Here is a 26,481-nt window from a genome sequence, read left to right as displayed (position 1 = left end):
ACTGAACGAAGTTAGATTGATAGACGGAGTTAGACGTGTATTGGACGGAGTTAGACAATCGACAGTACCAACACTACCCTGAACTATTACTTCCTTGTGCCGCTTCAAGTACATTCGGTACGACTCGTGCCTTTCCGTAATCTACAAGCCTGTTGCGCAAGTCACGCGGTGCAGGCGTGTTCAAGGTCGGCAAAGACCGATAGAGACAGTGAGTCCTGACACAATACAGCAACACAATGTTTATTGGAGTAATAGGTATGTACAATCTAAACACAGTAGCATGTGAAGATAACCCAACTATATTCAGACACCCAGTGTTCATTTCTGTTACTCTACAGTTTAACGTTGAAAGGTAACTAGTGTGTGTGAGGCCTACATAGACACAGGACGAAATTAAAGAGACGCCCTCTGTCTTACTGCCTCTACAATACAGACACCAGGTGTCACAGGTCACTCTGCAGCTTAGTATTGACGGTAGCCAGTGTATGTGCGACCGACGAAGACACTGGAGGAAATGAAAGCGATCCCCTCTTCCCTGCTACCCTCTATAGTACTGACACCCGGTGTCAAAGGTCATCGAAATCTTATTGTTGACGTTAACTACTACGTACTATATTCAGATACCCAGTGTTCATTTCTGTTACTCTACAGTTTAGCGTTGAACGTAACTAGTGTGTGTGTGTGAGGCCTACATAGACACTGGAAAAATGAAAGAGACACTCTCTTTCCTACTACCCTCATCAATACAGGTCACTCTAAAGCACCCTTTTTGCGCAGATCTATGTTCATGCTGTTAATCACTGGATTATCTGATCCAGACTTGATTATTTACAGACCACAGCCATATAGCTGGAATATTGCTGAGTGCGGCATAAAACTAAACTCACTCACTCACTGTAAAGCAACACACTGGGGTAGCATGGAAGGAAGTTACACATGTCAGAAACTGAAGGCGACTCCTGTCTCACAACTCTCTTAAGACCTGACACCTGGTGCCCCGTACACTGTATATAACCTACACATTCTTCACCGTCGCATTGTTCTGCCACCTCCACGGGGCACGAGGTGGTTACCAGTATAACCTCTATACCTAACACAGGAGAGGTAATAAGTTTACTTTATTTGGAATGGAAATGGAAGGACGGTATGACGAGTCTGGTTAATCTAAAGGAAAGTTTATTCATTTCTGAAGGTTACGTTATGTCTACAAAATGGAGATGATATTCTTTTCGACACTGTCCACAGATTGGGTACAAAGCGTGAACAGGGGGAAATCCGCCTATCATGATGAAGTTCGTCTCCAGAGACGACAAACTTAGCTTCCTCAGCCAGGCTAAGGCAGAGTTGAAAGGCAACTCAACATTCAGAATATCTGAGGACTTCTCTCAAAAAACAAGACTCAGAAGAAAACAACTCATATCCCACCTCAAACAAGCCAGGGACCAAGGCAAAACAGCATACATCAAAGGCGACTTTCTAGTTATAGATTATGCTAAGCTCATGCCGGATAGTTCTGGGGCCCTAGTCAGATTCGCCGGAGATATACACGGACCACACTCGCTAAGTCATGCTGACCATAACCACAGTGTTTTGTAGCAGGTTGGCCTTGACCCTGTGACTGATATCGACATTGATATTGACACCCGATCAGAAAGCTCGTGCTCCACGGGTATTCCGGATTACACCACATTCTCTGCAACCAATAAGCCTATTGTGTTGGAATGTAAACGGCCTATATAGTAAAGTAATCCATCGAGACTTTTGTGACTTTATCTCTAAATATAATATCATATGATTGACCGAAACCTGGGCCAAATGTTATGATGACTTTAGTAAGTTAATCGCCTGTCATACAGCATATCAATCAGTTCCCCCTAAGGTAAACAACATCGGTCGGTTCAGCGGTGGCGTTGCTACACTTATGCGTGACAGTATTTCAGCCTTTTTCCATCGTGTACACGAGGGGTGGGTGGACGTCGTGTTTCTTGTTTCCATTCGGCGTATACGGTCATGCAAAAGGCTTATTCTGGGTTGTGTCTATATAACACCGGAAAAACCTAACAGTAACGATGGGGTTGAGCGATTGTTACATTGTGGCAATGAAAAACGAATTTCCAGATACTGACTTCATTATTTGTGGCGATTTGAATGGCAAAACTGGCACTGAACTAGACTATATTGTTGATGATAGTGTTGATTTTCTACCTTTGGACGAAGATACATACGAGGAACTTGATGCCCCACCCGTGTACCCAAATCGCAAAAATAAAGATCTTGTTGTAAATAACTATGGAAGAGAATTACTAGACTTATGCAAAACGTTTGGATGGTACCTGTTAAATGGCAGATTCTCTGATGAGGGGGACTATACATTTATTGGTCCTACCCGTTGTAGCACACTGGACTACATTGCAGAGTCAGCACCGTTATACCGTTATGTGGAGGACTCTCGCACGGAGTCTGATCATCTCCCACTCACAACCACAATCTCATCCCTGTTCGATGTGGACAGGCCTGCCGATCATAAGTATCTTCATTGTAGTAACAGAAATAAATTTAAATGGAATAATGAAAAATCACAATTATATCTTGATAACCTGCCAAATGCTGATACAAATAATTTGTTTTAGGATTTTCTGAGCAGTCTACATGGCAACACCGACAAGGCATTCAACATGCTGCAGCGCATTCTGCAAACCTGTGGGCGAGATATGGAATGTGGACAACCCAAAACCATCAACTCTAAACAACAACCAGAATGGTTTGATCAAAAGTGTCAGACTCTTAAGCATAAAAAAAGTATAAACTGCTTAATGTGTTTAGAAAAAAACAACAGCATTTGAGAATCTGAATAGATACAAAGACATTGGATCTCAGTTCAAACAGACTTGTAAAACTTAAGAAAGACAGCTATAAACGTTCCATTACTAAAACAAATACATGATGCAGCTTGTTCCAGAGACTGCTCAGCAATTTGTCGATATGTGAAAACAACTCGCGCCATGGAAGATAGTGTGACACCATCAACATGGGCTGAATACGTTAAGGACTTGATAAACCCAACGTTGCCAGAAGATGACAACTTTTCAGAAAAAATGCCAAGTCATATATTGATGGACATGACTTTAATACATGTGTTGATTGTATTAATGACGCTGATATTCTATCATGTTTGTATCAATGACGATGGTATTCTATCATGTGACTTTATAGATCAGCATGCAATAAATGCTATCAGATATCTTAAATGTAACACAGCCCCAGGCAATGACTGTATCCCCGCAGAGTTTTTCAAAATTTCCGAACATATTATAGTTCCCTATTTAGTATCACTGTTCAATAAGATACTTTGATCCGGCTTTTGGTCATATTCCCTGTCAACTGGCATTATATACTCTCCCCAAAAAGAAACGCATCTTGAAAATTGCAATTTCATGTAGCAATGAATTAAAACGTGATTCATTTTACAAAAGGTTTTGCTCTGTTTATGAGTCCTATGGTGTTTACGTTTTGAACCATCACAACAAAACGCACCATCCGTAAAATACCAGTATTTAACAGCATGATTTTCAATTTCGGAGTGTAGTCTCACAGAATACACAATTCGCATGCAATGCACGTGAAAGTTGGGGATCAGATAGTCTCAATGCTGGGTATAAAATGTTGATCGCTGTCGGACGATTATTCACTGTATTTGGAATATTGTTGACGAACGCAAAATGCCACGTCTAAGTGAAGCCAAACGTCATATCGCCATTGGTTTGCTTGAAGCTGGCCAGTCTCAACGTGCAGTTGCCCGACGCATGAATGTTCACCAAAGCACCATTTCACGGCTCTGGGAGAGATATCGCAAGCGGAATTCGATAACAGATGCCCCTCGTAGTGGACCACCTCGACCGACCACTGCGGCGCAGGATCGCTACATCCAGGTACATGACCTGCGTCATCGAACAGCTACGGCGACCAGTACCGCTCGACAAATACCCGCATTAAGGAGGCTTTCTGCACAGACCGTCAGGAACAGGTTGAGAGAGGCTGGTTTTGTTGCCAGAAGACCTTTTTTTGGCCCTGTGCTTCGACAACAGCATCGTCGACGTCGAGTTCAAAGGTGCACCAACGTTCAGGCATGGAACCTACCGAATTGGCGTAGAATCTGGTTCAGTGATGAATCACTATTTGTATTGGAACGACGCGATGGAAGAATGCGGGTGTACAGACGTCCACATGAACGTTTCGCCGACGCTTGCGTTCCCCAGGTGGACAGATTCGGCCGGGACAGTGTTATGATGTGTGGTGCCGTAGGAGAAGTGATTTGGTGATGATCCAGGGCAACCTGACAGCTCAACGGTACTGTGACGAAATCCAGCATAGAGTCTTCCTCCAGAACCACGACGTCAATGTGTCCCCCTGGCCCTCAAGATCATCGGACTTAAACCCTATGGAACATCTGTGGGATGCCCTGGACAGACGGGTGCGACGTCGTAGCCCTCAGCCCCAGACACTTCAGCAACTCGCACAGGCACTACAGGCAGATTGGGCTGCGATTGGGCAACACGAGATTCTGAGACTTATTCGTTCGATGCCGAGGCGATGCCGTGCAGTTCTGGATGCCCACGGTGGTCACACGAGGTACTGACTTCAGCGCCACCACACGTCTCCATGTGACACTTAAACTGACTTTCCTCGTGTTTGTGCCAAAGACGGATAGGTCTGCATTCCCAGTGTGCAATTTCGCTATATTTCATTTACTCATAAAGCCTACAAGATGTTTCAAAATAAGCATAAGACTACAGTTGAAATTCCTATGTGTGTTTCTTTTTGGGAGAGTATATTATTATCCCACTACATAAGAAATGTAGCAGATCTGACCCGAATAATTATAGGGGGATCTCTCTTCTGAATGTAATGAGCAAAATATGTGTTTCGGTTCTAAACAAAAAGATTGGAGTACTTCTTGCAACTTCGTGAGACAATTGGAAAATAACAGGGTGGATTCAAAACAGACCATTGGACTGTGGACAGTATCTTTATTCTCCAGACAATCATTCAGAAGTATTAAACACGTAAAAATGGGGAGATATATATTGCATTCATAGACTTTCTCAAGGCCTTTGACGTGGTGAATAGGTTTAAATTACTGTATGTTCTTTTGCAAAATGGGATCCATGGAATTTTGTTCAAGTTGATTAAGAATATGTATAGTAATGTCAAGGCCACTGTCACCTATGAGTATGGTAAGAAATTAACTGAATATTTTGATAGCGCTTGTGGGGTTCGGCAAGGCTGTGTCTAGTACGGTATTATTTCTTTTATATATTAATGAGCTTGCACTGACCTTAGAAAATAAGTTTGATGATAGTATATTTATCTCCGAAAATATGTTGAATATTACTGCTCAGTTATTTGCAGATGATTTGGTTTTGATAGCGGATATTGTTGTTAGATTACAGCGCTGCCTTGACGCCCTACATGTGTATTCCAATAAATGCGGCATGGATATAAATACTGATAAAAGTAAAATAATTGAAAAGACATGATGGCATGGCTCGCTGCTTTTATTACCGTCTTCGCCATGCCTGTGACCTTGACTCCCAGGTCCATCCATGGTACGACCCTGAACATGTCCAGGGCGTCATGGAAAATGATGCTTTCAAACTTTTGTGGAATAGGCCCATATACAGCCTCAGAAGAATTCCTGCCAACAAACTTGATCTTGTCCTTTTTGATAAAGCCAATGAATTTACTGGCGCAGATCAGGAGAGTGCCCGGGTTCTCCACCGGGAGAACAGCCCTTCTGACACTCGGGGTAATGCAGAAGAGAGGGTAGAGGGGACTAGCTTAAGGGCCCTGAGCTGATGATGAGCCTTACCAGCTTGACTGTGCCAGGATCACCCGAACCCTCTCTGCTGCATACTATCTTTAATCTGTAAAACATGATAATAAACGTTGTTATGATTAAATATATAGTACAGAAAGAACTGTCACATAGCAAAGAAAAGGTTTATTATGTTTCTGAAGCTGCATTAATACAATTCTGGGAATCTGTTAAATACAACTAAGAACAAGAAATCATCATCAAAGGTCCAACTGATGTTACCGAATACTGTTCTTATTTTGCCACATATGCAGAAGCTTTTGACCATGTATCGTTTATCTTATTGTCATTTCTAAACACATATATTTTCTTTGCAATGTTCTTAATTTGCGAAAGTTACCCCAATCAGCAGACAGATTGTTTATGATTTTATCAACACCGTTATGGTTTCCTTAGCCAGTAATCCACACTGGACAGCTTGGTCTAACTGTAAGAGTTATGTTTGGGTTATGATCATTGCATATGTTTACAAAGGTCTGGCAGAAAGGCACTGCTATAGTCGCAATATTATTTTGTCACGCATCTAAAGTGAAGGATTCGATAAATTTATCATTATCCATTAAGCTATAGCTGAATATTTGCGTTTTATACATTGTAGAGATATAGTTCCTTTGGTCGTTACGAGTGAGTGAGTGAGTTTAGTTTTACGCCGCACTTACCAATATTCTAGCTATATGGCGGCGGTCTGTAAATATTCGAGTCTGAACCAGACAATTCAGTGTTCAACAGCATGAGCATCGATCTGTGCAATTGGGAACCGATGACATGTGTGAACCAAGTCAGCAAGCCTGAACACCCGATCCCGTTAGTCGCCTCTTACTTGATCGTTACGAATTACGATAACTACATATAAGATCAGAAACTCCTGAAATTCATCAGCAATAGTCACAAACAATAAATTGGACAAAGCTGAAGACGAAGGTGTGGTCCTAGTCGTCTCAGTAATGAGCTGGGTCAATTCGTACATTGTCTCTAGGGTTTCAATTTTATGCTTATTAAATTTTCACAATATGGCGAATTTTATCTCTTGCTATGATGATTTGTACATGTTTCTAATAGGTTGATCTCCCAGTATGCCTCGCTCTTATCTACACAGTGAAGAGTCCCACTGAGTATGTTATCATTGGGCATCATGCAAACACAGACAAATAATGATGGAAGATGAAAACAAGGCTGCTACACAACGGATGGAAAGATAAACAAGATACAAAGTGAGTATAACATGCAATTTAACATCATAATCTTACTTTGGTGGGAAATCAAACTTAAATAGCAAGACTTAACGACAGAGTGAAGTAAGTGATGGCATTATCTGTGATGGCCTGGATCACCGAATTGATCAAGAGAGTTGTGGAGAGAAACTAGGCTGTCAGGCTGTTTAGAGAGTGGTGAGAAAGGAGTCGCTGTCATTTTGTAAAATGTCTATCTTCCTTCAATGCTTCCTGTGTAGCTGTAGTGACCCGTGACACCGGGTGTCAGTATTGTTAAGGGTAGTAGGAAAGAAGGGTCTCTTACATTTCCTCCTGTATCTGCGTACGCCTCACATACACTAATTACTTTCAACACTTTAATGTAGAGTGACAGATATGACACCAGGTGTCCATATATAGTACATAGTAGTGGGATTATCTGCCCCTGCTTATATGTTTAGACACACACACACACACACACACACACACACTTCAGTGGGCATTATGTTGCTGTATACTGTCAGGGCTCACTGCCTCCAGCATGCCAGTGTTGTTGTCGACCCTGAACACTCGACCTGTATGCACGAGGTGTGACAAACGCATCCGGTTTGTAGATTACGGGAAGGCACGAGTTATACCGAAAGTACTTGAAGTGACATCAGGAAGAAACAGTTCAGGGCAGTGTGAGGCGTCCTTGTAACCCACCCGGATCTCGGAGGAGAAAACTGACACTGGTAAGTCAGCTTGCCCGTCTGTCCTAAGACAAGAACATTCCAGCATGTTGAGTTTTCGCCACAACAAATCACTTACAAAGTGATGACAGTATGATTTATTGACTATATTCTAATTTGGGTTTAATTTGCCCCGAAATACAATTACAACGGTTGTCAATGACAACAGTAGTAAAAGTCAGCTACAATGATATCCATGTACCTACAAAAGTAGCCATGCCTCAAACTAGGCCGAGGCTGGATATCAGGGTTGAGCGCTTCACACAACCGCTGTCAAGTCAGAGCGAACACAGACCGAACACCTTGGATAGAGGCTATTTTGAGAATGTAGAGATATAGGGGCTTCACTTTATTGTAGCAGTTATCTTTAAATGCGATGTACCGTGACAGTAATATCAGTCAGAGACGTAACGTGTACGCGAGACGGACTATCGTCTCTTGCTCTCGAGACGGGTGCGGAAAGTGTCTCGAAACCTCCAATATGTTTTGAATAAACGATGAATTAACTTTCAGAAATTTTAATTTCAGAACAATATGCACATACGTGAAACTAGCTGTTAAATATAGTCAAATTTTGCTTAAGCCTTCTCACCCACTGAGTGGTATTTGTGAGAGATCTACCCACACTTTCCGAGGTGTATCGGTCGATATATCAACAATTGTAATCCATGTAACTGTAAGTGTTAACACGTAATTAAGATAAACTTCCAGACTAAACACGTGTGTTTGTACAGGAGAATATTATCATCAGTCATCCATGTAACTGTAAGTGTTAACACGTAATTAAGATAAACTTCAGACTAAACACTTGTGTTTGTACAGGAGAATATTATCATCAGTCATCCATGTAACTGTAAGTGTTAACACGTAATTAAGATAAACTTCCAGACTAAACACATTGTGTTTGTACAGGAGAATATTATCATCAGTCATCCATGTAACTGTAAGTGTTAACACGTAATTAAGATAAATTTCAGACAAAACATTTGTGTTTGTACAGGAGAATATTATGATCGGTCATCCATGTAACTGTAAGTGTTAACACGTAATTAAGATAAACTTCCAGACTAAACACTTGTGTTTGTACAGGAGAATATTATGATCGGTCGTCCATGTAACTGTAAGTGTTAACACGTAATTAAGATAAACTTCCAGACTAAACACGTGTGTTTGTACAGGAGAATATTATGATCAGTCATCCATGTAACTGTAAGTGTTAACACGTAATTAAGATAAACTTCCAGACTAAACACTTGTGTTTGTACAGGAGAATATTATCATCAGTCATCCATGTAACTGTAAGTGTTAACACGTAATTAAGATAAACTTCCAGACTAAACACTTGTGTTTGTACAGGAGAATATTAGCATAAGTCATCCATGTAACTGTAAGTGTTAACACGTAATTAAGATAAACTTCAGACTAAACACTTGTGTTTGTACAGGAGAATATTATGATCGGTCGTCCATGTAACTGTAAGTGTTAACACGTAATTAAGATAAACTTCCAGACTAAACACTTGTGTTTGTACAGGAGAATATTATGATCGGTCGTCCATGTAACTGTAAGTGTTAACACGTAATTAAGATAAACTTCCAGACTAAACACTTGTGTTTGTACAGGAGAATATTATGATCGGTCGTCCATGTAACTGTAAGTGTTAACACGTAATTAAGATAAACTTCCAGACTAAACACTTGTGTTTGTACAGGAGAATATTATGATCGGTCGTCCATGTAACTGTAAGTGTTAACACGTAATTAAGATAAACTTCCAGACTAAACACTTGTGTTTGTACAGGAGAATATTATGATCGGTCGTCCATGTAACTGTAAGTGTTAACAGGTAATTAGGATAACGCCCAGACTGAACAGACTTGTGTCTGTACAGGAGAATATGCAACTTCAACTGTTGAATTTTCGTATTCGGTACCAGATGTATTTCGTAGCCAGACTGGACACACATGTTTCGACAGGAGCACAGTGCATGTACAAAAGAAGAGAGCATGGGTATGAGCAAGCTTTATTGTATTATATACAGAGCATGGGATTGTCAAGTTAACTTGCATAAGTTAGCCCAAGGCGTATGTCTTGATATGGGGGCAGGTTGTTATGAATCACAGATACTAAAGGGGCAAACTAGATATATAACATGGCAATAACAGTGACTCAGTGGATGATCTGGATTAATCATAATGTCAGGGTCTGAGTACAATGTGCCAGTCTATTGTGGCATGTCATGATTTAATTAAAGAATCATTACTACGGTGACACAACACTTCGTGCTCCTGTTCTAGATAGTGCGGGTAGACCTCGACCGACCACCACAACCATCAGATGAACGACAACAACCCTCCTCAACCAGGTACCCAGAATATCCAGGTTACACCAAACACACAAGGACCCATGCAGACTGTTAACACGGCAGGAATGGTTTATGGTGGAGTTGGCAACACATATAACGAGATTTACGGGCAAGGTGAATACATGCTATCAATGGTACCCATGGATGATCGCTGCATTTGATTTAGACACTTTCAGACACCTCATTGGGGTGCTGTGTATAGCCTTCATCGGTGTTCAAATGTTTCAGAATTGTTCCTACTAAATAATAGACAGTGTAGCACAACAGGGAACCATATGTAAGCAGCAGATCATACAGCACCAGAGCAGTTCAAGTTGATATCTGTACATCCCCTGTGGAGACTACCACTGTTATATCCAAGTTCAAATCTCTGTAGGATATCACAGATCAGCTTACTGTTGCGTACAGTATATCTAGATTTATGTCGTATTGTCAGTAAGTTAATAGTGTACGATTAGTGTATTTTGTGAAATGTTCATTTATTTATTTTCACAATTCAATGACAACATAGAATGGCAACATCAATGATAGAATTTGCAATAGCCACAAAGGCCGTACGTGTGAAAAACTCTAAACTTTGGTTTTATTTGTTTACAGGCGACAAGGAACGTGTAGAAAAAAAGTAAGTAGATGCAATCTCTCATCTGAAAATAACATGAAGTAAAAGAACATTTGTGTTAAGCATGGTGGAATCAAGGATAAATCTCGCACAAAACGCCTAATAAGACGATTGTGGTCCTTCACTTTTTCTCACAGTCGCAAATAGGGTTGCGCAACAGAGAGAAAATGACCAGTGTTCCTACATGCGAGCGAACCGAGGAAAAGTTGGCAACGTACTTCCTTCGCTTAGGTTCGAAACACATTTTTAATGTCAAAATAAAACATCGCCACCATCAAAGGTATACACCCATTTCGTCATGGGGTTGTGCTCTCAGTTTTTTCAACCTCATATTGAGTAATTACGAACGTAAAATATATTTCATTAAAAACTTTAAGCGCCACTCAGTGGTATTATACCTGTGCGTTGGCGATCTCTAAGTGGTCCAATTAAAAAGGATCATGAGTTGTGTTAACGGTGATGATGGATCGATGCATTTTCTGCAGGAAAGGTGCGAACCATAAGAATGTATAAAACTGCGATTAATTTATTTTTTCATTCATGATCAGTTTATCCAATTGTAAGTTAACACGAGGCTGGGATAAGTTCCTTTGCTATGGTTAATGGTAACATAGTGACGTAACGAAACGTGGGGTGTTGCGATACTTTTCTCCATGTGTATACTCATCCCTTGTACAGGGATGTGCCATTATTAATGACGAGCTGCGGGTGTGTGGGGAGGAAAGTTTTTCTCAATATGTAGTCTTTCAGACCCTGTAATATACCATAAAGAAATATATAACACATTAATCTGTACATGGAACACTTGTGACGTCATAAATATGCTCTACAATATATTACCAGTAGAACGAATACATGAAACGCTACTTAGTTACAATTATATAGCATACTTATCTCATCATAGGTGTGATAACGAAATCCACGCAGATAATACATATCACATACGTAAAGAAGTGATAAAGTGACATATACATACCCTCTGGGTGACACCGTGGTGTGTCTATAAGCCCACACCATGAGTTCGAGAGTATAGGATTCCTATGAAATAGTACATACACCATAACCATCATGGGTAAATATGTATACTCTTATGAATGATGACAAGTACATTAATACAAACCATCTTCTTATCCAACGTTACGTTCAAAACTACCAATCAAATCATGCCACAAGCATTTAAACATGTCATGCTGGCGAATAAAGAAAGTATATTGGTTGTTTGATATGAAAGATACATATACGAATGCCAAAAATGGTTGTCACCCCCTTCAATTTTTAATTGGAGAGGGTGTGTGGTGGTTGTGTGTGAGGCGTGGGGGTTGGGGTGGGGAGGGGTTTGACAACCATTTTTGGCATGAGTATATTTGCAATACGTTACATTATATATAACATGTTTAACAGACAAGAATTCCATCTAGGTAAAGATAACGTCAATAACTCACCTGAGCTGTGTCAATGTCTTGTCCAGTCATAGTTTTGAGCGGTCTGTGGAAATGATATGGCAGAAAGCTGTAGTTATGCAATAGAGAGAGATCATCCCAACTTGCCAGCAAGCTTGTGGCAACCATCATAAGCAACATAGGGTGAAACTGAGGCGATATATTTACCGTGGAGAGCAAATAAAGAGACTAGTGAGTTCGAACCTCGTGTAGAAAAACTTGTATGATTCAAGTTAATGTTATTTATATATTTTATTGATTTATTGTGAGTTGTTTGACCATAATGCATCTAAAATATTCCTAAAAATGAAGTTCTAGGTGAAGTAATACTGTGTTGCTAACATTGCACTTTCACTGAAATGCCACAAACAACATTTCCCCATTATTAATTATTATTATAAATATTAAAGCATATAATTTTGTTACTTACTTAGATATCAATTACAAATAGGGGCATATTATAGCTGTACTGTAAGTAACAGTTCACGTTTGTGTCGTTTGGTAAGAAAGGTTGTCAATATCTAGGTATATTATGTTCTAATTATTCTACGTGTGAATCCTGGCATGTGTCTGACAACTGGTCACACCCCACGCGTTCCAACTATATAACTGTCAGCTAAGAGGTATTAAATTTTTAATGATAAAACATTGCATCCAAGATATAATACTTCATTTTTTGTACACTACTTAAACCTACCTGGTGTTAGTTAGTTATCATGAGAACATTATAAATGTATCATTTTGATTATAGTAACCGAATTTTAAGGCTCAGCTTCAGTTGACTGATCAGGGCAGAAAGCCCCCTTTTTCCCATTCACAATAATTTCAGATCGCTCTCTCTTGCTCTCCTAACTGAATAGCACTTTCTGATGAATGAGGTTGCACTGGTTGCATCATAGGTGGTAGTGGTGTTGGTGTGGTGGTTGTGTTGATGGTACTGGTGTTGGTGGTACTGGTGGTGTCGGTGGTGGTGGTGGTGGTGTCAGTGTCGGTGATGGTGGTGGTGGTGGTGTCAGAGGTGTTGGTGGTGGTGTCGGTGGTGATGTTCGTCTGTGTTGATTCCTGAGATGTCTGAGCACGGTTTCCCTTCTCAAAAACGTCTGATACCACTCGGGACACGTTGTTGTTAACTGCATGATGGCCAGAGTCTAAATGATGGTGAACCTCTCCACTAGCTCCTTTTATTGAAACATTGTCTTCCAAGTCTTCGTGAGACGCGAGGAGAAAGTGATTTTCCAGTTTTAGATGCCTCTTTTATAGACTTCTTTTGCATCTGAATACGAGCCTTACCCTGGTCCACGACTTGTTCAGAGGGTGATATAATGACAACATGAAAGTTCTTTTTGGTTTTATATTTATACCAAAACTACTAAGCCGATGCTCTAACAACCAGGCATTTTGAATAGCCTCATCTCTTAGCACATTGACAAACTGGGATTTCAAAACGAATGCTATGATAGGCATGTAACTCTCAAAATGACTCTTCCAAATACCGTAGGGGTTACACTAATCTAGATTGTAATTTATATCACCCCCTCACCACCAAACCCCACCCCCCCCACCCCACCCCCGCAGAAAACAACGTCTTTCATATTGAGTCACTGTTAATCGTTTCTTTAATAATCTATTTATTACATAATTGGTGGCAAGAATCTGTTCTCGGTCCATTTCTAAGATGTCCTGTCGAATCTCCTCACCGTCTTCAATAATGAACCATAAAATCTCGTAATGTTTCAAAGCGTACCCGGCCATTTGCAATAATTCTAGAATACAAGCTGTTACTCCCATCAGGGCTGGGATCTGAAGTATTGTATTGGAGCAAACCTCTTTGTAAACATCACCAAAAGATTATACATAAACAACCAATGCAGATATACTGTAATATTCGATACAGATTCTTGTACCGTACCAGAATCTGTATTGAAACGTCGCACTCACGAAATAAAGAAGTTGTTATCCGTTAAAAAATATTCTATATTGTACGTCTCAACTTCTAAAATGCCACTCAAACAAGAAAATATACAGTATTTTACAATAAACATCACACTCGTAGCTACACCATGAATCCACATGACTACCCCAGCGGGCCACCTCTTTCTGAAGTACTCCTACCAGGGCCGAATACGTACAGTCTGGAGACCATGTTTCATGTTCGTCCCTAGGATCATCATCTGCTTCCCAGTTCTTGATCACGAGATCACATTGTAAACACTGGCAAGAAGAATGGTACTGTCCATACACAGGTCTTGGTGTCCACATGCATCCATGATGTCCTCGGGATAGCAACAGCAACACGTGTACACAGTCCAGTGTCTTAACCTAGTATGAGCTTCACAAGTTCAGGTGATCATTTAGATTACTTGTGCAATGCAGAAAGTCCATATGTCCCTGATGGAAATGACTTTCATCATAAAACATGGGTCTGTTGACGATCGCCTCAGAATCCATCTCTGGAGCCATCTCAGGAACCATAGGGAGCTACTTGGAGTCATAGGGAGCCACATTGCAGCCATAGGGAGCCATCTGTAAAGTCATCCGTGGAACCCTCTACTCTTCTTCTGTTTCTATATAAAGATAAAGGCATCTCTGGCACAGCAGACAGAGGCATCATCTCTGCCTCAGACATCAGTACTTCAGGTCTCTGTTGTTGAGGTATGACTTCATAGAGTAACTCTTCAACAGGACTGACCCCTTGGCCAGGGTTAGTTTCAGCTCCTTAAATAGCACCGTTGGCTTGTTGATACCCATCGGTTTCTTGGAAGTCCTGGATGGTTTGAGACTCTTGGGTTTTTGGCTTGATTCTTCTCCCACAAATCAGCAAAGTCTAACAACTTTGGAGTTCGAAACATCCTTTCACAAAGTTGATCAATCTCTAACTGATTCTTGAATGCTTTATTTGAGACTCTTGGTCGGTATCTTGGTGGGTGCCGCCTTCTACTGTTGCTTCTGTTTCCTCTTTGGATAACAGTAGTTGCAGGGTGTGCTTGGGAGGTATTCCTTTTGGAGGGACGGTACTTGGCAACATATCTGTGACTTCAGGATCTTTGGAGAACAAAGGTAGCGTGCAGGTTGCTCACCGGTGATCATAGCTGGGCAGGTGAGCCAAGAATTTCACCTGCAGTTTGTCCAGTAGTTTGATGTACAACAAATTATTGCCCAAGGGCATAGGGTGTCCATTCCTCAACTTTAACACGGCTGCTTGGTGCTTGTTCAGGAATGTCTCCCCTGCATTTTCTGCTGCACACACATTGTTCACACCTCTTAGAAACAGCGAGGAGATCATAGTTTCCCTCAGTCAACTCACAGAAACGGCCCATCAACCCATACAGTGTCTCCCTTTTAGGACAAGTACCATCAACCCATACGGTGTCTCCCTTTTAGGACAAGTACAATCAACCCATACAGTGTCTCCCTTTTAGGACAAGTATAATCAACCCATACAGTGTCTCCCTTTTAGGACAAGTACCATCAACCCATACAGTGTCTCCCTTTTAGGACAAGTACCATCGACCCATACAGTGTCTCCCTTTTAGGTCAAGTACCTGCCAACTAGCGGATGATCAATGGCAGCTTTTGTTCCATCACACGGATCCCGTCTTGAAGATCAATGTAGTTGGTCTTGTATAAGTCGCTTTTAGCCATCATGTTTTTGTGGAGATTGGCAATGTCAGAAGCAATGTCCTTTGACTGTGAGGCCACGTTGACGAAAGTATTCAGAAGACATGAGTCGAACTGATCCTTAGAATCTAGGTGCTTTTCATATTTTCATTCCCAAACCAGATTACACCAGTTGATCTATCAATATTTCATGATGATGTCAGTTTCTTCCTGTGGCTGCGGACCAGATTTACAAATACCCCTAGGAAAGTCCCTTAGCATTCATAACATTATTTTTCCAACGGTCACACAGTCCAGGCCATTGTACCCCAGACCAACGGTGGACACCAATGTACCTGATGACCTTAATTGACATCAAACCCACGCTGACAAAGTAGGTCACACAGCTGTCAAGGTTACCAAAGGTCAAAGGTCATTTTATCCCACCGACCTGCCTTTATCCCACAACTCTCCAATATCTGAAGTAATGTAAATCCAGCTAGGGTCCATGCAGGTAGCATTGGTCCTATGGTGATCTAATAATAATGGAAGTATTATCATTATAAGGCGCCAGGCTCTCTTTGACTTTTCTGATTTGACCATGAGTTGATATGACCATAAGCCTGTCCTTCCAAGACGTCTGTTGTGCCCTTAAACGCACAATGGTCTTAAGTGCACAGAAATCATGAATATTCATGAGTGGGCGGAGCTTATGTCACTACGTCACATACACGGCACAGTATCTTCCGCGGAACTAGTAGAGGGAGTTGACCTATGCTGCTTCGTCTGTTATTGCCTTATATAATGTGACAGCTACAATATGCATATGATGTATATGTAAACATGAAGTATACGTGCCGTTTATTCAATATAATGTGCTGTATTGAAGTTTTGCGACGCAACCTACCATGGTGAAGGAGTTCAAGCGAGAAAGCCTCCTCGAGAACAACCACGGTACCTTGCGTTGCGATGGAAACATTCACATGTCAATATTGTCATTGCTCAGTCCTGACTTATCATAACTCTCCAACCAAACAGAATAACATCTCTTGTCAACCAACTAAATACTTATACAATACATATGTTCATGTACGTATATATTGCCAGATCTAATTAAACTCCACGTATTTCAATAGCGTCAGCTCTGATAGGGCGTCTTATGAAGGAAGGAAAGGTTACCCAGGCAGGCCAAAGTATCCAAAGCTACCTTTCCATGGCTATCAAGGCACTACAAAATTGAAACAAATATTTGAGATATATATCCCAGGGTAACCTATCATGGCAACAAATATTTCGGGAATTTGGGTAGTGTATCTGAAGTACCTGAGGAATCCCTCCAAATGGTAAAATTACTAGTTTCTGGTGTGAAGGTGCAGATAAATATATTAAGGATAAAAAAACAACAACACCATGTCAACACCTCGGCCAGTTTAAATGTCTGGCAAAGTATATCCCTCCAAAGATACCATACTGCCAGGGTGTTTTGGTACTTTGGCAAGTCTTACTGAGTTTACTTATTGCCAGTTAAAATCACTTTCAATTATTTCCAACTTAACTTCCCTCTAAAGTAATTAATATCAAATCATTTTCATGGCATTTTCAACACCCCTTTCAACCTGATCCCTTTGACCATGTACAACCCCCTCTAGACTGAAAATTTCATTCAATCTCTACCCCATTTCAGCCTAGCTGGGCCGCTTCCTCGGCGCGTCAAGGCGGACAGTCAGTGTGCACCACAGAGGTTCTGCCAGCTGCCCAGGAGAGCTTCATCCAGCCCAAAGCACCCCAGGGGACTGGTAGGAAATGAAATGCATGTTGTTTTTGCTGTGCCTTTTTTAAAAAGGTCCATTGTGCATTTAAGGTTTTCTGTGCACTTAAGGTTTCCTATAGCAGTCCTTAAGTGCACAGAAAACCTTAAATACAATGATGATCTTGGCCCCTCCCTGGACCCTCTTGGCTGTTTTGGCTGGTGCAGAGGCCCCACCTGATCCCTTGACCATGTACAACCCCCTCTAGACTGAAAATTTCATTCACTCTCTCCCATTTCAGCTTAGCTGGGCCGCTTCCTCGGCGCGTCAAGGCGGACAGTCAGTGTGCACCACAGAGGTTCTGCCAGCTGCCCAGGAGAGCTTCATCCAGCCCCAAGCACCCCAGGGGACTGGTAGGAAATGAAAAGCATGTTGTTTTTGCTGTGCCTTTTTTAAAAAGGTCCATTGTGCATTAAGGTTTTCTGTGCACTTAAGGTTCCCTATAGGAGTCCTTAAGTGCACAGAAAACCTTAAATGCACAATGATGTCTTGGCCCCTCCCTGGACCCTCTTGGCTGTTTTTGGCTGGTGCAGAGGCCCCACCTGATCCCTTTGACCATGTACAACCCCCTCTAGACTGAAAATTTCATTCAATCTCTACCCCATTTCAGCCAAGCTGGGCCGCTTCCTCGTCAAGGCGGACAGTCAGTGTGCACCACAGAGGTTCTGCCAGCTGCCCAGGAGAGCTTCATCCAGCCCCAAGCACCCCAGGGGACTGGTAGGAAATGAAATGCATGTTGTTTTTGCTGTGCCTTTTTAAAAGGTCCATTGTGTGCATTACAAAGGTTTTCTGTTGCACTTAAGGTTTCCTATAGGAGTCCTTAAGTGCACAGAAACCTCTCAATGCACAATGATGTCTTGGCCTCCCTGGACCCTCTTGGCTGTTTTTGGCTGGTGCAGAGGCCCCACCTGATCCCTTTGACCATGTACAACCCCCTCTAGACTGAAAATTTCATTCAATCTCTACCCCATTTCAGCCTAGCTGGGCCGCTTCCTCGGCGCGTCAAGGCGGACAGTCAGTGTGCACCACAGAGGTTCTGCCAGCTGCCCAGGAGAGCTTCATCCAGCCCCAAGCACCCCAGGGGACTGGTAGGAAATGAAAAGCATGTTGTTTTTGCTGTGCCTTTTTTAAAAAGGTCCATTGTACATTTAAGGTTTTCTGTGCACTTAAGGTTTCCTATAGCAGTCCTTAAGTGCACAGAAAACCTTAAATGCACAATGATGTCTTGGCCCCTCCCTGGACCCTCTTGGCTGTTTTTGGCTCGTGCAGAGGCCCCACCTGATCCCTTTGACCATGTACAACCCCTCTAGACTGAAAATTTCATTCACTCTCTACCCCCATTTCAGCTTAGCTGGGCGCTTCCCTCGGCGCGTCAAGGCGGACAGTCAGTGTGCACCACAGAGGTTCTGCCAGCTGCCCAGGAGAGCTTCATCCAGCCCCAAGCACCCCAGGGGACTGGTAGGAAATGAAAAGCATGTTGTTTTGCTGTGCCTTTTTAAAAGGTCCATTGTACATTTAAGGTTTTCTGTGCACTTAAGGTTTCCTATAGGAGTCCTTAAGAGTGCACAGAAAACCTTAAATACAATGATGTCTTGGCCCTCCTGGACCCTCTTGGCTGTTTTTGGCTGGTGCAGAGGCCCCACCTGATCCCTTTGACCATGTACAACCCCCTCTAGACTGAAAATTTCATTCACTCTCTCTCCCATTTCAGCTTAGCTGGGCCGCTTCCTCGGCGCGTCAAGGCGGACAGTCAGTGTGCACCACAGAGGTTCTGCCAGCTGCCCAGGAGAGCTTCATCCAGCCCCAAGCACCCCAGGGGACTGGTAGGAAATGAAATGCATGTTGTTTTTGCTGTGCCTTTTTTACAAAGGTCCATTGTGCATTTAAGGTTTTCTGTGCACTTAAGGTTTCCCATAGCAGTCCTTAAGTGCACAGAAAACCTTAATTGCACAATGATGTCTTGGCCCCTCCCTGGACCCTCTTGGCTGTTTTTGGCTGGTGCAGAGGCCCCACCTGATCCCTTTGACCATGTACAACCCCCTCTAGACTGAAAATTTCATTCACTCTCTCTCCCATTTCAGCCTAGCTGGGCCGCTTCCTCGGCGCGTCAAGGCGGACAGTCAGTGTGCACCACAGAGGTTCTGCCAGCTGCCCAGGAGGGGTTCATCCAGCCCCAAGCACCCCAGGGGACTGGTAGGAAATGAAATGCATGTTGTTTTTGCTGTGCCTTTTTATTTTAAAGCGTCGTAAAGAGCCTTCAGTGCTGACTGAATCAAATGACAGCAGTGATTGGATGATTTTATGTTGTTAAAATGTGCATTCATCCACTAATTAAAACTAACCATATTTTTTCAATGTGTAGTTGCTTCTTTTTAACCTGATTGCTTCTGCAGAATGTGTGCAGAGATATTTTCAAGTAGGTTACATTTTGGTGCGAAACTGGGGTCGGCGCTTTTCACACTCCTGTATTACTCCTCTAAGTTTTACCATGACCCGGAAGGAAAATAAGAGAACGTAGTGCCTTGTTTAAATGCACTGATTTGTCTGTGCTAATTTATTCAGGGTGACTTGTGACAGCTTAAATGAAAGATCAGACATTTTACTTTACTGCCATTTGTTTTTGTCCTCAATCTGCACATGTTATTGACTCCAGCCTTTCATGATTTGACCCCAAGTTCAAGGCTGTTTAGTGTATTTCAGCTCGAAAATTCCGGTGACCGTTGTTGACAGTGGATACAGCAAAACTGAAATACTCGATCCAGACCGATATTTTGATGGGTAAGTGAGAAGTAATAGGTTGGTCAGCATGCCACAGGACAGCCTAGGACAGATATTAATTATGGTGCTCTGGCCATGGCAAGTCACTGTAGATAGTAAAGTGGTCTGAGGCTATATGTACTACATGTATTGGCTGTTAACAGCCTGGTTGTTTTTTAATGTTGCTTTGGAAGTTAATGGGAAAACATTTGATTTTGTGCAACATGTAAAGGTGAGTGCACATTTTAGTAATTCATACATTACATGTATATGCTTTCCTATTTATGTTTCACCATGGATACAAGTTGGCATTGTTATAGAGACTAATTTAAGGAGTGAAGCTAGGGCTGCTTGAGTTGAATGGATTGTTTTAGTGGCCTTGATTTGAATGTAGCCTCGATTTGTGGTCTAATAGTGACAAGAGCCCACATGGTAATGGTTACCTGGCTTCTAAATTTGTTGAAACCGATGAATTGACAACAAATTAGGATAAAGTCACCACTGACACAATTTGGGTGTCTGTGTGTAAAGTCATATGATATGAGTATTGTCAGTATGAAATGTGTTCACTGCTGATGGCACAATATGTCACAAAACCCTCTTATCTAAGTAAACAGTGTTGCATATGATCCATTCTTTCTGTTACACCCTTTTTGCATATGAATAAACTTTTTTCTCTCATGACTTTCAAACAATTATTTAGTTTCTCCAAAAACTGTCTCATGGCTGTTATGGTCTTTATGATTGAACATTTAATATGATCTTGACACTATTTTCAGCTTTGAGAATGACTGATGGTGACTGGGGAGGTGTATCTTTGCACATACAGCAGAATCAGAAGCCTTCACATCCAATGTTGTGTTTCAACAAGTCGGTCTGATGTTGGCAGTGTGTGCACCCTCCTTTAACCTTGATATCCTCTACCACCTTGAACAAGTTGTGGTACTTGAACATGTAGGTACATACAGTACATTTAAGTGCCCCAGTCCAGTTAAGGCTGTATCTCAAATTTCATAACTCTCAACCTCAGCCATTAGATATTTCTGATGAATAATAATCACTTTTGGGCAGGGTAACTAATAAACTTCAGTTATCTGGATTTTTTTCATTTTGTTTTTCATATATGAAATTGGTAAGTCTAGCATTCTCAAAACAGCAAACAGTGAATTTTTTTTATTTCATGGAAGTATTTCGAAGTCTTAGCTTGATGAATTGATAGACTCATGTGTAATTTCGTTTCATGCTGTGGTCTCAAAGAGCTTTCATCTGTTTCAATTTCAATTTCCTGGCTTTAACAGGCAGTAGGGTTCTTTGGTCAGTGTTTCACATTGCTAGGCATATTCCAACCCCTTACTTTATACTTTCTGGCAAAATTCATTATTCAGCCTTACATATGTCAGGACTTTAAAGCTGTTTAATGTGACCCTGGCCAATTTCTGGCCTGAATTCTGTCTTTCTAACTTTGAACAATGTTTCTGATTCCTCTCACTTAGATCACCAGCCTACATCAAAAATGCTTACACAAATGACTTTGGGGATAAACAAAAGATCAGACACTGGTGTTAGCCCTCTCATAAGTGGTTTATCAAACCTGGACAGTTGTTAGTTTACAATATAAGCAATGCAGGAGTGTGTGTTGAAACAGTTTTAAACTATCTCAATCACATCAGGTCAATAATATCAAAACCATATTCTATTAATGTAGCAGACTCTGCTATGATTTGATGATGTCAGCAGAGGAAGGCAAACAACTGACCATTAATGAACAGGAGGTTGCATAGTTACTAGTTTTGAGGTTTAAAGATTTTCTGTCATTCTAAATATGATGTTGCGTGAAATTATCCCATGACACTCTTTTTATGTGACAAATGAATAAACTCCCATGGTATCTGTATGATTATAAAACATTCTTTATTAATGCAGAAATACATTTTGCAAAACATTAATGAAATAGACATAATTTATCTCTTACAAGTTTTTCAGTGTAACAAATCTCTCTGTATCTTGTGCCATATAGACATATTGGACAGGGAAAAGTATTGAAGCTTCATCCAATTCTTTTAAAAAAAATTCAAGTGACATGTACACATATACAGGGCATGGGGTAGTCCACTGGTTTAAGTTTGCTTCCCAGGTCCATTCCCCACATGGATGAAGCCTATATATGGTGTCCCCTGCCGTGATATTGCTGGAATATTGCTAAAAGCGGCGTAAAACTAAACTCAGTCAGTCAGTCAGTCTTAGTTAGAAGATAATTGTTAGTCATGTTAGTGTCTCATTTGCCCTAATTCATAATCAGCCACATATTAAGTATAGGCAGCAGCTGAACTATTTGGGTGCGATTACATCTTGATATGGTATGTTAATAATGGTGTGCATTAATATAGTGTTCAGTGACTGTTTATGTGTTTCATATGTGTTTATTACGTTATAATCTATTGTGCAGTGATATGTTCATTGTACCATACTGTCAGTATGTTTACCCAAATAAACTCTACAGAGTAATCTTAATGCTGATGAGGCAACCACATTAAAATATGTTTTACCTCAGTTTGGTTTGTCTTATTCTTTTCATTTTTTGTGTGGAATAACACTCCATATAGAATAAAGAGGGTCCTTGTGTGTACCTTTTGTATTGTATACATTTGTTAATAACTTTTGTAAGATAACTCAATAAATTATATAACATTATTAACATTAATCACATAATGTGAGATAAAATAGAAACAAACATATGAGGTACAATTGAACCTAATGATGGATTTTGATGCATTTCAGGCTCAACCTTCAAGAAATAGAAGCATTGGTGTTCTTTCAAATGACATCACGACTGCCTTAGATTAAAACTTGAAGGAGGTGACATTCCCCAGAAAAGTAAGATTGTCAAGTTTTATCATTTTTGTAAGAAAATGAACAAGTTTGATTTACCTTTGAAAGAAATCCACAACCCTGTCCATGGAAAATACAGACTGGAAATTATTGATGGGGACAGGAAAATAGTGATTCCTCAGTCTGGACTTCATAATGTCATATCCTACAAATATACACAGCGTTTGTTGGGTTCAGGATCCGAAATTCCGAAAATATTAGAACATTGATAAACCGGTATTATGCTGGAAATTCTTAGGAATCCGTACAGGAGTTTATTGATAAGCAGGGTGACAGGCAATTGTTATCCCAAATTTCCTAATGAAGCAAATTTGAAACCTGATATAGAAAAACACCAGTGGGGCAACATACCATTGACTTTGTGGATCAACTACATAGGATCTACCTTGAGTATGGATTGGGAAATCCAAGAATACCACAATGTGACCAAGGCTCTGAGTTTAAGTGAGCAGTCAACCAATTATTAGTGGTGGTCTGATTAATTGAAATAATCGAAGATTGGTCGCAGTGACTAAATGACCAAGCAATCGAAAATGTTTTCTCATAATCAAACACAAGCAGTTTTGGAACACTTGTTTGCATTAACAATATTTTTTCACAAGGTTGGTTTGTCTGAGTCATTTTATTTACATTTCATAAGCACTACAAGCTTGTTCCAAGTCATTGAATTTATCTTAAAGACTCCTGGAAATTTATGTTCCCCACATACTAGCCATCCTTTAAATATGTGAAGTATGAAAATGCATTTTGTGCAATTTACCCCAAAACCCAAAAAGAACTACATGGGTTTTGTAAATTATTTTGTGCATTAACAAAGGTAACAGGAACATTTGATAAATGATCCTAACCAATTATTTTCGATGATTGATCGGTTGTAATGGACCAATGATCAATTTTAACCAATTCCCAACACTACTAATTATGCATTGAAATGGGAACAATAATTGTCATAAGTCTTAACTCACCATCCCTAATATCAGGGAAGAGTAGGAGATAAATAACAAATAATATATATGGGATCTGAAATATGATATGTAATCTATAAAGGTCATGTCCATGGTTAAGGTCACAGATGTAAAGGCATCTTCCTGATGCTTGATATGAAGGAAATTATTGTTGGTGTAAGTTGGAACATATCAACGTTTGGGCAGAGCCACAAACACAGAACAGATGTATTGGACTTGCAGGTTCCCACTCACTGGTCAGGCAATAAAGGCTCAGCTTTTTTGTGAACAGTTGGTACCACCACAAACTGGTAGTAATTCATGAACACTGTATGCCATAGTCACAATCAGACAATTGACCCCACTTTTGTTAGGATTATAGAGATATTTTGCTAGTTTCATTTGCACATGCATGGCTGAAGATGTATTTGTTATTTTTCCATTAAGTGAATCAATGTATTTGACAGTTCACATCTTTCTGTCATGACACCTTAACAGGTATGCTCCTTTTGGCAATGTTATATACTGTAGTTAGACTTTTTCTGTTTTGATGTTACATTTTAACCTCAATTGTCAAATAAGGCATTTTTAAGTTAAATCTCAACATCTGTGTCTATTTTGTGCACCCTTCATGGTTACTCAGAAAACATCAACACATGGATGCAGTTATTATTTATATTATGGCATTAAAAACAAATGTTTGTGTGTATAAATAACTTCATATGTTTACAGGTTGTTCACCATACCATCCCATGTTGGGCTTGCCCCCAGTCCAGATCAACAGTTTGTTGAGGAAAAGCTTGGAATTCAGTTGATGCCTATTTTTGCTGTGAAGAGGAGCAATCTGAACTGTATGCAGGGGCACTGTTGAATTTTTAGATTTATCATTTAATTAGGCAAGTGGGCACATCTGTTATCCCATGTCATACAACAGTGCTGTATCTATATAGGTGAAAATAGATCCCCAGGAAAAATCCTATGTTGAGTCAGGTGACCAGGCGGTAGTCAGTCTTGGTGACCCTAGTTTATAGTACAGCTGGAGTAGTCTGGGATGTTAATTATAATGCAGAGGCAATTAAAAAGAAAGGTACAGCATCATACAAACATTAAAGGACTGATGAATGCTACATTATTATGATTATTATTATTATGAATGTATGACTTCAGTCTTTGCTGTCAAATGCAAAACTCAGTCACTGAAAAGTACCAGGGTACCATTTCTAATTCATGGCATTACAAGATATTGAAAGCTTTAAGAGTAGGGAGTGAGTGAAAGATTTCGGTGTAGTCATTATTATGTAACTTGTGCTCATATGCTTTAGGATTAATGGTATGTTCTCTTATGTTTACACTTCTGGTGATTTTATGCACCATTGAAAGGAAAAAGGATGTAGATTTCTGTGCCCTCTTGTTACTGTTTTCACAAAGCTATGATTTAAAAATCAGTTTGACAAAGTGTATTCATATTGTATCTTAACATTCCCATGTTTTATGTATTTTTTTTATTTGTTCCTATAGTCAAAGGTATACAGTAACAACAAACACAGAAAAGGTGTAAAGATGTAATTATAATTTGTTGCTGAATATTGGCATGAGTGAATTTCATTTAAGACTTAAGACTGAATTTATCAATTTCATTGTTTCCCTTGAAAATAAAGTTTTGAACGGAAAATATCTCTTTTGATGCCATTTTATATTTAATGAATTTTGGAATTGATTTTTTAAATTTACATAAATTGATATGTTTTTTTGCAGAGATAATGATTTGATTTAGTAATACATCATTATGTTATGTACCAAACCAAATCAAATATTTGTAATGTTTATTTTTCATGGTAAATAGTTATTAATTGATTTCGAGATCATTCCAGAATTTTATGGTTTAACAACAGTCCTAATAAGCACAACAATTGCTCTCAGAAACATCATTGCAAACTAACGGTAGACAAATCATTGTCAGTCAGGTTCATTTTGAATAATTATATTTTAGTATAAATAACTATTTGCAGAAATGTGTATTGAAAATTCACAATCATTGAATATCATTTCCCATTTAGTACAAATCTCAAGTTTGTCATTTTTAGAAATACACTTGTCATTAAGTAATCTTGAACCCTTTGAGGGTTTTAATATATATTTTATAACTTATCCTATCTCACGGTATGCACCATCTCTCTCTTCTACGACCATGTGTGGAAACGTGCTGTCAGCTAAGTTGAGTCAAGTCTAACTGGCCTCTGACCCGCCCTGACCTCTGCCTTCACCCTG

General features: G+C 40.3%; 1 protein-coding gene and 2 long non-coding RNA genes across 3 annotated transcripts in view; 2 read left to right on the top strand and 1 right to left on the bottom strand.

Annotated features, from left to right (window-relative positions):
- Positions 1–26,481, bottom strand: part of LOC124290129 (ankyrin repeat domain-containing protein 17-like) — a 436,224-nt gene that overhangs the window by 240,206 nt on the left and 169,537 nt on the right. The gene's annotated exons all lie outside the window — the stretch shown is intronic.
- Positions 7,677–26,481, top strand: part of LOC124290138 — a 28,327-nt gene continuing 9,522 nt past the window's right edge. The window contains exons 1-3 of the long non-coding RNA XR_006901839.1: positions 7,677–7,799; positions 10,093–10,274; positions 10,758–10,782. This is a non-coding gene — a long non-coding RNA (uncharacterized LOC124290138). The remainder of the gene's footprint in view (positions 7,800–10,092; positions 10,275–10,757; positions 10,783–26,481) is intronic.
- On the top strand, positions 21,276–25,013 carry LOC124290139. Its single transcript, XR_006901840.1, has 3 exons — positions 21,276–21,334; positions 23,159–23,254; positions 24,946–25,013. It is a non-coding gene; the product is annotated as an uncharacterized LOC124290139 (long non-coding RNA).

This window comes from Haliotis rubra, unplaced genomic scaffold (genome assembly GCF_003918875.1).
Source record: "Haliotis rubra isolate DU_JTF1 unplaced genomic scaffold, ASM391887v1 Scf458, whole genome shotgun sequence".
Lineage (NCBI taxonomy): Eukaryota > Metazoa > Mollusca > Gastropoda > Lepetellida > Haliotidae > Haliotis > Haliotis rubra.
Note: the sequence above shows the minus strand (reverse complement) of the source record. Positions and strands in the feature narration are given on the sequence as shown.